We start from the raw sequence: 12,102 nt of genomic DNA, 5'->3' as shown, positions 1-12,102 counted from the left end.
TAAGTGGCTGAAATAATAAAAACTTTAAAATCCTCAATGAAACACACATTATGCAATGTTTCATGAGAAGTGAGATGGGGTAATAATTATTAAAAAAAGTAGATAATACTAATAAAGAATGAGTGAGGATTGGTAGGTGTAATACTCCATTATATGTTAGCTCAGTCTAAATCCTATGAACCTTGTTGTTATTCTACTGAAAGAGAATTTTTTAAAAATGTGCTGGGGGTTGTCTCTTTCCCCTAGCCAACAAATGACAAGCAGCTCTTGGAATTTCTCTGTGCAGTGCTAGAAATTCTTCTGTCACTGAATTTTTGTCTAGTTTACTTAACCTGAGAAAGAACCCAAATCACACTGTGTAAAAAGTAATCTAGTAGCATAGCTGTTGTCCACTTGAAGTTAGGCTCTAATAGTAGTTGAATGCACAGATGGGGAGATAAATATGTAGTAAGTAGAAGGAAATCAAACAAAGAAAGCAAAAGAACAGGACAGAGAATCTGTTGCACCCTTCTGCGTGTAAACCAGATTATTGGAGAGGCAATGAGACTTCTCCCTAGTGTGTGACAGTCAATTAAAAATTCCTAAGTAATAGCATGGTATTAGAATGGTAACTCAGTCTCAAGTAACTGCTGTCTCTAGGAAAAGAAGAGTAGTCATCCATTCAGGAAAAGGAAACTTTATTTTTATTTGTAATTGCTTTAGTTTTTAACTGATGGTAGCTGTTAACATCTGTGTCCTCAGGCTCTGACAGTCCATTAAAGAGAGCTCAGTGGAATGGCTAAAATGGAATTGCAGCTGGGAGGAGTATGTGGCAAGACAGTGAGGACTGCCAAACATCGTGTAATATTAACATGGCAGCTTCCACAGATCTGCACTGCATTCTAAAATAGACCCTTCAAAACAAATTTTACCCCTCACTGTAAATCAGAAGTAGAAATGTGGACAAATGAGAGCTTTTATTTTGCTTTCCAGCTGAAAGTATCATCCCAGAACCTCAGTGGCTCATAATATTTAGGGGACTTTTTTGTACTTTTTAGTAATGTGACACTCTTACCTCTTGATGAAGCATACCGCACGGTGTACAGCTGAGCTACATTAAGTTTCCAAAACATGTGAATTCTTAAAGACAGCAATTGATGGCCTGTAAAATCCAGTTTGATGGTGCCAAAACCATGAAACTACCTGCAAAAAAATATTAATTCTTCCTCCCCCACCTCTTCTCAGTTCTGGATTGCAAGACAGCCAAGAAAGCATTCCCAAGAGCTCTTCTCAAAGTCCGAGTCATTTGCAAACCTTCTTTAACTTCTTTAACAGATTTAAAATAACTTTTGAGACTGCATCTGCCAAAGAATATATTGTGATGGTTCATATAATGTGGTCTTTTTAAAAAGAAAAAGGTTGAGGTTTTTTTAATCTTTTATGTACATCTTGCATATTTGAGGAAGGAGTAAGGAAGCAATACTGTGGCCACTTTATATGGGAAATAGTATTGGAGTATTTGTATTTATCGTTGCAGGAAGCCAAATACTAAGAAAACTAAAACCAGAAAACTGGTATTTTATTATATACAGGTAGTAATTAGGCATTTTATGCTGGTTTAGGGTTTTCACTCTGAGGGCAATTTGATTCCTGAGGGTACCTGTAAGCACAGAAACAAATTATGTTCCCAAAGGTTTCCTGAATGCTTGAATTCTAATAAACAGCCAACTTCCAGCTTTAAAATGATCAGCTATTTGAAAATTAATCTTTTTCTAGCAAAGAACCCTCCTAAATGTTTCCCACTTAAACTAATTAAATACATAAATATTTGCATTTCTTCGATGATGCATGTTCAAATTTACATAGTGCTGGTTTAATTACTTAATGTAATCATGGAATTTACATAAATGTGCATGAAAGGCAGTGCAGCTCATAATTACCTCTTCTCACTGTGTCTTACATGCTTTAAATTTATGTACCAGGATAGAAATGTATTCTTTGTAATTCCAGTTAAGGAAGGTATGTTGCCTGGTCTTACATGACTTACTATATGGAGGCAGGATTTATAGGCTGCTCTTCATCTGTGTTTATTTGGATTACTTATTGTTGACCAGTTCTTTGTGTAGAGTGCAATGTACTGATCTGTGACTTTTGGTGTGCCAGTATATAATCTCATTGTCAAAATTAAATAGCATGAAAACACATTTTTCGAAAAAGCCAAAAACTGAAATGGAAAGTGGTCATCTGAGAGACTGGAACTTGCTATACTCCCTATTAGGGAAGAATTGTACTTTCTGGTATTGCTACGGCAATTGGGTTATAAAGAATGGAATAAACTGATATTAACGTAGTTACCCAAAGAAAATTATTCCCATAGGATGTAATGACTGAAGCTTTATTGAAGACTTCAAGTATCTAGCTTGCAACTTAGAAGATATTTCAGGAATCTGCTGAACTAGGGAGAGTGGTCTGTGTTGATAGTTATGCCACTGGTACAATAAGGGGTTAAATGGTAAATGTTGAATTTCAACAGCTGAAGTTTTGGGTCCATCTCTGAACTTGCACCTCTTCCTCATTGACAGCAACAGCAGAAAACTCTGCTTTGACTGTAGTATCTTTGAGGCAAGAACTGTAACTAACCTCCTGAGGCAACTGAGACAGTTCGTACAGTGGCCTAATGGACTAAGGAGCCATTACAAGCGCTACCATACCATAAATAGTTTTTCAGCTACATAAGCTTCAGTTTCGACTGAAGACAGGTGAAAGTGGGAGAAGAAGGATGTAGTTTAATATCATATGGGATGAATCGGGTTTGGGAGGACTTGAATGTACTTGCATATGCCTCCTAACCTGCCAGTTTAACATCTAGCTACAGTGTGTGTATTTATATAGTTTTAACAGAAAAATACTATATTTCATGTTTCTGAAGAGATATCATGTCTCTGGTCTCCCTGCTTTAGTCTGTGTGAAGATGGCGGTGTGGACTTGTTCCTTTCTATGCTGCTTCCTGGAAAAAGTGCTCATTCTTGCGCACACACACACACGTACTGGTCTTGCTGAGGGGTGGAAGAGAGGCACGTCAGTCTGACTCTCAGAAATACGGCTCCTCTCTGTCTTTCCCTCCTACCCCCCCACCCAATAGACTTCGTAGATAAATAAGGAACTACATAGCTCCTACTGTATCTGCCTTTTCTCCAGATTACTCTAGAAGGAAAAAAAAAAAAAAAAGACTAATTGTGCATTGACTATTTTCTTTCTATAGTTTGGTTTTCCTTAGGAAGACTATAGAATGGTCTCAGTTGGTACTCATTTGCTGTCTGACAGAATTTCTGTAAATAATCTGCCTACTGGCTTTGTCCGGGCAGTGGTCATATTTTATAGTGAGCATTCAAAATGATCTAAGGGAGTTAAACTTTTTCTCTGTCTTTGGTACAAAACCCTGCTTTATATTTGAGTGTGGCAACATTTTAAAGGGAACTGCAGTACACTGTTCATTATTTGGATCATTAGTAACAACAGGTATGTGGGAGCTGGGGAGTGTGGATCAAGGGACAGCCCAGCAAATGCATGCAGAAACACTCTGGACCCATTTCTGCTCCTTTTCTCTAGGTTCAGTAGCAGTCCAGCCACTTATGTATCTCAGATACCTAGCAAGTGTGCTGTAAAGTAAAGAATAGAATCATAGAATCGTTTAGGTTGGAAAAGACCTTTAAGATCATCCAGTCCAACCATTAACCTAACATTACCAATTCCACCACTAAACCATTTAAAGGTAGAGTAGCAATTTCGTGTTTCCTGGCTTGGTGGCTGGATTATTTTGTTAATGAAAGTAAAAACTAGGAATCATTAAGATTGGAAAGGACCTCTAAGATCATCAGTCCAACCATCAACCCAACACCACCATGCCCACTAAACCATGTCCCAAAGTGCCATGTCTACCCATTTTTTGAACACTTCCAGGGATGGGGACTCCACCACCGCTCTGGGCAGCCTGTTCCAATGCTTGACTACCCTTTCCGTGAAGAAATTTTTCCTAATATCCAATCTAAATCTGCCCTGGCACAGCTTGAGCCCATTTCCTGTTGTCCTATCGCTAGCTATGTGGGAGAAGAGCCCAACACCCACCTCACTACACCCTCCTTTCAGGTAGTTGTAGAGAGCGATAAGGTCTCCCCTCAGCCTCCTCATCTCCAGACTAAACAACCCCAGTTCCCTCAGCCGCTCCTCATAAGGCCTGTGCTCCAGACCCTTCACCAGCTTCGTTGCCTTTCTCTGAACACGCTCCAGCACCTCAATGTCTTTCTTGTATTGAGGGGCCCAAAACTGGACACAGTATTCCAGGTGCGGCCTCACCAGCACCGAGTACAGGGGGACAATCACCTCCCTGCTCCTGCTGGCCACACTATTCCTGATACAAGCCAGGATGCTGTTGGCCTTCTTGGCCACCTGGGCACACTGCTGGCTCATGTTCAGCCGGCTGTCAACCAACACCCCCAGGTCCTTTTCAGCCAGGCAGCTTTCCAGCCACTCTTCCCCAAGCCTGTAGCGTTGCATGAGGTTGTTGTGACCAAAGTACGGGACCCAGCACTTGGCCTTGTTGAACTTCATACAGTTGGCCTCGGCCCATCGGTCCAGCCTGTCCAGGTCCCTCTGCAGGGCCATCCTACCCTCCAGCAGATCAACACTCCCAGCCAACTTGGTGTCATCTGCAAACTTACTGAGGGTTCACTCAATCCCCTCATCCAGATTGTTGATAAAGATGTCAAATAGACTGGCCCCAGGCAGTGATAAAAACTGAATAAGGCAGTAAAATGAGGTTGAGCCAATGGATGTAGTTGATCCAGCATAACCAAGTAATGAGCAATAAGCCCAACTGGGCTCAAGTAGGGTCTGTATGTTGGTGTCTACTTGCTGTGCTGCCATCGGAAGGATAGTATTGAATCAACGTAGCTGGCACTCTATGCTGCAAGTTTTAGTAACCTGGGTTTCATGCAGCCTTTCCAGGGAAGTCGTCTTTTTTGTTTGGGTTTTTTTGTGAGTGTGGTAGATGTTATGCTGTACTCTTATGTTTTTGAAATGGCAATGATATAAAGGGAAAGTACAATTAGTCCATGGAATGTGTATGCTATCCACTTTCCTTCTTAAGCCTGCAAGGACAGATAAAAGGCTTTTCTAAACTATCAATGGATTTGTTTGCCAGATGCTTTCCAGATGAGTACAGTGAGGGTGGAGAAAGGAGGACTTTTGGCTCAACACAACTCCTTTGATTCCTTTCATATTTCTTTCAAAACAAGTTTTTGTTTGTTTTTTAAGGAACAGGACAAAAAAAAATCTTGGCAAGTAGAAGGCTTTTTAGTGGGAAGATTAGTTTGAGTAGTGTTGTATAGAAATGTTGGGCACCTTTAGTCCCAGAGCGATGGAGGAAATTCCTCAAGTTTTTTTTATATTCTCAGAAGGATTTTATTTTTTACATAAATGGGTTTCAGCTTTGCTAGTGTTGAGGAATGTTCTGTATGTGAGAAGTCTGAAAATAATAAAATTGACATTTTAATTACTTGCATCATTTTTTTCCCCCTGTGTCCAGTATGTAAGAGGCCACTTGTTCAGTGCACTCTGGGAACCAAAAATGGAAACAAGCTACTACTTTGTTTTCTGTTTACACCCTGACATTTCTAAACAAGAGAAGAATGCAGAACACTTGTAGAAGAGATTATTTTCTCCTAGTTTTGCAAGAAATAACAAATGAGAAGTTTGACTATGATGATTTTGATTTAGTAATGGTATAGTTTATGAGAAATACTGAGAACAATTAGAAATGCCTAGAGAGTCAGACATCATAAACCTCTCTTCCCAATATAAATCCCAGACTGTGTTTCTTTCCGAAGAAAGAAATGTCACTCACACATTGTGTGTGTGACAAACTACTTCAGCATTTGGACTACTGATGAACTGTATCACATAAATCATAAAGATTGAAGAGTCCAATGGGTAAAGGAGCAATTAAAGAAGCAATTGACTGTTCATTACTGTAATTACTGAAAGTGGAGCCCACTTAAACAAACCAACCAAACAACACCTGACTCGTGTATGAGCTTGTTCAGAGCTTGGTCACAGGCTTGGTGCTGAAGGCCTTTAACAATGATAAAATAGGACTTTCCATCACAAAAATGTGCACCTGTAGCTCTGGTACTAGAGCCTATTGCATCCAGAATCAATATTCAGCAGTCAGGAAAACAGTCTTCTACAAGCAATGGCTGCTTGGTTGATAACTAACATCAACAAAACTTGTTTGTGAGTGATTCTTACTGATGAGCTATTAGTGTCATTTCCTTCTGCTCACAAGGGAAGGATACATGTTTCTTTTTACAAAGTTACTTTGATTGGCTGAGTATATTATCCAGATCTTCAGCTTCAACATGCCTATGGAAGTGCTTTAAAATTAGCATTCAGCTGGAACTGTGAATGTATAAGTTTGGGGCAGCCTGATTGTTTTGCTGTGAGGAAGCAGGCAAAAGTAATTCAAATGTTGGTTCCCCTTCAACATGTTTTCCATAAATGTTTCCAAAGGACAGACTAGTTCTTCTGTAGTGGCCTGGGAAAGAATTGTAAAACATCTCAACATAAAGAATCATGGGCTAACATGATCTGCTGTTTACTGTACAGAAGCAGACAAGTGAGGGAACAGGGAGGACATAATAAAGCACGTATGGTTTTGCAGTGAGAATGCTTAGCATAACTATATACCACAGACTGAACTGCAGGTCTGGAATATCTCATTGTCAGTTCCTAAGACTGAAAAATTGGTATATTTATGCTGTAGCTAATGCTGTTCATTGCAATTCTTTCACTTCATTACTGAGACAAGCTGCAAAGCAAAGGTCACAATTTGCTTAAGCTGCCATTGCTGAATTCATCAGGCAGGGAGGAAATGCCTTCTGCAAGAAAGAATTTGGATGCTAACTTCTACATTCTCTATTTCACTCGTGTGTATGATAAAATTATGCTGATTACTGTAACTCCTTCTCTGAGCATCTTCCCCTATCCCTGTATTGCCAGCATGGGTTTTTTCCCCCCCTCCCTGTCCTTTACAACTTGTTCCAAATTACTCTTCCCACTTGATGAGATCTGTTCTTTTCCCACCACTTGTCCTTCAAAGGTAGCAGCGTACCCATTTCCTTCTCTCTTAAAAGCCTTCTCAACACTTTCTGTGCTCTGGGTGGCAGTCACCACTTGTTTTGCCAGGACCATATGCCAGGGAGCAGCAAAGTCAATGCATAGCTGCAAGTTAGTGATGGAGAAAAAGTGTGTTCTCCTTGGGTAGTGAAACGATTTGATCTGTGACTCCAAATATATTAGCCTGCTCTTAAATGAGTAGGTCTCAGTCTTAGCACCTGAGGTGAAATGAGCTTGCAGGAAGGTGCTTGTGAAAAGCTGTGGAGGGGCAGGTTTTTTTTTGAGTCCACTTCAGTGTCAGTAAGAAAACTGCAGCTTCTGTTCTTCGGAATAGTAAAATGATTGGAGGCTAAAAAAAAAATACATGGCACTTCATATGTGGCACTTTATGACTTAGAGGAGAATGCTGTTAAAGACATTTGCTGAGCCAAATAATGTTACCTTTGATTATTTTTCCCAGTCAAGTCAATCTTCCTTCAGGGAAAGGCCAGGTAATGTGATACCAAACACGTTTCAGTCATCCAAGGTCAATAACTGTGTCAGTACTGATTTCAGTGGTCATTCTTCTGAGCCTTTTCAATCTTTCTGTGCTCTGTAAAAGAAAACAGGAAGTTAGTGCTACCCTTGTGGTCTGTATCTGTTGATTACTACTTTTGAGCTGGAAAGAGATACTGATTCCAGTGAAAGGTATCTTAGAGGAGGAAGGCTGTATAGTTAAAGTAGTAGGTGTCTTTGGCCAACGTTAGTAGTCTGTCTGCATTGGTGTTTTAAGACTTGCACACATCTGCTGCTATTGAATCTTAAAAGGAGGGAACTTGGCAGTTTTAGAGGTGTCTAAAGCATGAAAACTTAATCAGCAAACAAGGGAGACTGGTTACTCAACCTCTTGTAGGGGCACTAGAATTCTGGGGCACTGGATTCTGAGCTATTTTGGGAAATCAATTTCACCTGTTTTGGGATAGTCCGGTCCTGCTATAAGCAATTCTTCTAATATTGGGCAGAAGTCAGTGTCTGGGCCGTTGAAAATTATTTGTGGCTTAGTACTTATCCTTTCAGTACTTAAATCAGATACCTCATCTAGCTCTATGTAAACGTGTTCCTGATGAAGTTTGGTTTCAGGAACTTCAGTGTGTTCATGTTTTGGAAATGAAATTTTAAGATTTTCATGCTAAGATTAGCATTGAAAACTGAAAATCATCTGAATTTGGAATGAAAAGAAAAAAAAATAAACCACGTGTTGCAGAGCTCTAATTTTGGCTTATTCTTGGAAAACAATTTTGTATAAACACAGTGCTACTGATACAGGATTTAATTTGTTTCAGTCTACTGCATATTTTATTTCTCGGGTTGCATTTTTTCATTATAAATTATTTTGGAGGGTCGTTTTGTGGTTACTTACAAAGCTGAGAGTGGTGTAGTTTTCTGAAACACACTCCAAGAGGAACGGTGAGAATAGGTGCTCTTCCTGATGCCTGACAGGATCGTGGCATGCTTGTTAGCTCATGCTAACAAGTCTTTTCTTGGCTTCTCTAGAGTATCTGCAGCTGGGTCAGGAATTACATTGTGGGATAAAGCCTTCTCTCTCACAGTAACAGCTAGCAGAGTCTTCCTCTGAGCAGAAGTACCAAACCAAGAACCACCTGATGTAAAAGGAGAAACTCTGAGAAATACCACAAGCTCCATTTCAGGCTTTTTAATGCCTACAATATAGAGCAGGAATGCAGAAAAGCAAAGAGAGCCTAACCCATCAAAACTGATAAAAGCAGATACAAAGGCAGGCTTGGAGCTCTCTTGGGCTACCCCAGCCTTCATGCTTCTTAGTTGATGGAAAATTACGAGGAAATGACTGTTCACTGCAGTCCTTGCAGATTTTTTTTTTTTTCTGGAGTTGTTCTAAATCAAACAATCTTAGCTCAGAAACAAAGAAACTGCGAGGATAAAATGTAGAGCAGGTCTAAGAAAGTTCCAGCATGTACTGCGAGGGTGCTGGTGGTATGGGGAAGAGGATACATAGCATGATGCTGTGAAGTGGCTTCTAGGCAGGTATCCAAATCTGAAGGAAATCATTCATTCCAGAGGATGCATTCAGGCAACTCAGCACTGAGTTACTTGACCAGTTGTTACCACTGTGCCACAGTTAGTTGATCGTATGCATTTCTTCTGGGTGGGGGAGAAGCCCGATCGGTCCTTGCCCAGCAGCCCAACCAAGGAACCAGTGGGAGCAGGAAAGCAGCAGAGATGAGAGAGGGAGAGTGCGGCATCTGACTGTAAAACTCTTCATGTGAGCCAGCTCCTTACCTAATAGTTCTTGTATTAGTCAGTATTGCCTTCAACAGCATTAATTCTCCATGAGTTACAAAGTGTTATACCAAAAACCCAGATAGGCTAGATCTACTCCATTTCCCTCGTTTAAAAGAAAAAGAAAAAATAAAAGTTGCCCTCTCAGGGGAAGAGATCGGGTTACTGGATGCGTTCTGCCTGTGGTAAATCTGTAGCATTTTGTTCTCTTTTCAGTTGCATTCGTATCTGTAGCTGTTCTTTTTTTGGAACCTTGTTCTAAAGCTGTGCATACTGCTCAGCTCAGGAAAACAAGTCTGTCACTGTCTCATCAGTTGTTCTCCCTTCCCCCTAATCTTTGTCTTGAGTATTCCCCAGGGAGCCCTGCCTCTGCTTTGCTCAAGGTATTAAACAGCCTTGCCACCAGGCTCAGTGCCATGTGCCAGGGGACTCTGCAAGACTAGGACAGGTCTAAATACAAAGTGATGGCCTAAGTAGGGAAATCTGGCTGCATAAACTCTTGGTATGACAACATTTACAACAATAGTTCTGCTGCTGCCTGTGCAATATGAAAGATAAATGAACATTAACATGCTGGAGCTATCTACTAGTAATAAATCGCAGTGCTTAAATGTTTATGTATAGAAATTGTGGAGCTGTCCAATGCATAGCTATAATTTAACTGCGCCTGGGGAGAACCAGGTAGCAGTTCTTTTGCATGTGTGCTTTCAGTTGAGGTACAAAAAATAATGTATCATTTATGGCTGTCTGCTTGGCAAGCCTGTCAATTTTCCTGCACAAACTGCAGATGAGGGAAAAACTAATATTTTTCCACCCACCCGTGGATGACCTGTTGAGCAGCAAAGCCTTGTACATCACTTGCAGGTTAACAAACAAGGCAAACCTGCTCAGCAGTCTCCCCCTGACACTTAACTTCTCTGCTAGGCCATATTATTCCTGAGTTTTCCTTTGTATAGAGTTGACTTCAGTAAAGTGCCATTGTTTGTTTAGGCACTTACTGTTCAGTGTTCAGGACACAGGAAACTTCAGCTATGCCAAAAATCTTTAATGAAGCATTCGGAGTACGTTTTTTAAAGACATTCCTTCATCTAGCTGTAAACCTCTACTCTGCTTAGACTATAAACACGAGGAGAAATATATGAACTAATATTTTTATTAGGCAAATCAATCCATTCATGCTCAATCCAATGCATAAAACTAATTCTGCACTAAGTAACTTGTACAGATGAACTCTTCTTTTTTTTCCAGTAGACTTAAGGAATAAGCTCAGCTTTAAGGTTCTGGAAGAGGGAGAAATATTTTGATGTGTGGTACAGGGCATCCATTAGTGGTTAGTCATAAAACTCTGTTTTGAACATGAGTATATGTCTCTTAATTTCCATAGCACCCCTGAGCCCATGTAGCTTGGGGTGGTGCTTTCTAGTTACAAAATTCAGCTGGAAAGCAACTTGCCCTCTTCATAGGAGTATGTATGTCTTTGCAGACGCTGAGGAGGCTGCACTGCAAACAGCATTTGTGATACAGGCATCTAACAGCTTTTTCCCTGAGTCTGTTTGATACGTATTTTCCTGCACGAAATGGAGGGATGGTTGTGCGGTTTCTTTTGCGTATCGGCTGGCAGGAGGGAGGGGCCTGGCAAGGGTGGTGCTCTCCCATGTATGAGAAAGGTGAAGTGGGGACACAGAGCCTGAGCAAGCAGAAAGGAGTAGGAGCAGGAAGAGAAGTGCTCATGTGTCTGTAGCTCCCAAGGAGAGGGGGCAGGGTAGGGTGTGTGGATAGGGAGCAGCAATGGCACAGACTAGAGCTTGCTAGAGGCAGGTTAGAACAAGCAACTGCACTTCAACCAAACTAGACTGAACCAGCAAGAGCACAACCCCAGTTCTGCAATGGCTACATGCATCACTGAGCTTTCTCAGTGGCTCCTCACTGTTCAGGCATGGCTCTGTGAAACTCTGTCAAGACAGTGTGCACAGCAAGAGCATGCCCGCCCAAACCCTGCAGAGAAAGCAGTTTCTTGTTCCATCCTTCAAAGGGTCAGAGGTAGGACGTGTAGCACTCATCACTAATTCCATTCTTGTTTGCAAAGCCATTCCCAGAGAGGTGGGTGTTTGTTTCAGGTACATTGCTGGTGCTGACAATTTAGAAGTAAACAACATTCGTAACGAGTCTCCACTACGGCTAGAACTGTTGACCTGCCAATACTAAAGCAGTTGTTACGGTATCTGAAGTAGCTAACCAAGGTAGCTGGTTTCCTGATAATAAAAGTTGTCCATTGCAGTACTGTCATGGTTTACTCTAATATGTACTCTGTTACAGGAGGGTGAAGAGAGGTGTCTTGTTGAAGTCCATGCAGATCTGATGCATTATGCAAAAGCCTATGAGCACATGTCTCCAGACACTGGCTGATACCACTGTTCCTGCCTGGAGCCATCAGCAGTAGTGAAGCAAAAATTGCCGTGTTCTTCCAAATGAGGTTTTTCTGGTGTCTCTTCACCAGCCACTTCTTGTACATTTGCATAATTCTGCAACAGTGGTTACAGTAGACCTTGGCATAGCCGAATTGTAAAAACTTTGTGATAACCAATGGGGGAACTGTCAGACACTGCAGATCCCTGAAGTACTCTTCATAGTGCTGTGTGATGCTGTGCAACG

The sequence above is a fragment of the Pelecanus crispus genome, chromosome 11 (genome assembly GCF_030463565.1).
Source record: "Pelecanus crispus isolate bPelCri1 chromosome 11, bPelCri1.pri, whole genome shotgun sequence".
NCBI classification, from domain to species: domain Eukaryota; kingdom Metazoa; phylum Chordata; class Aves; order Pelecaniformes; family Pelecanidae; genus Pelecanus; species Pelecanus crispus.
This window is presented reverse-complemented; position numbering follows the sequence as displayed.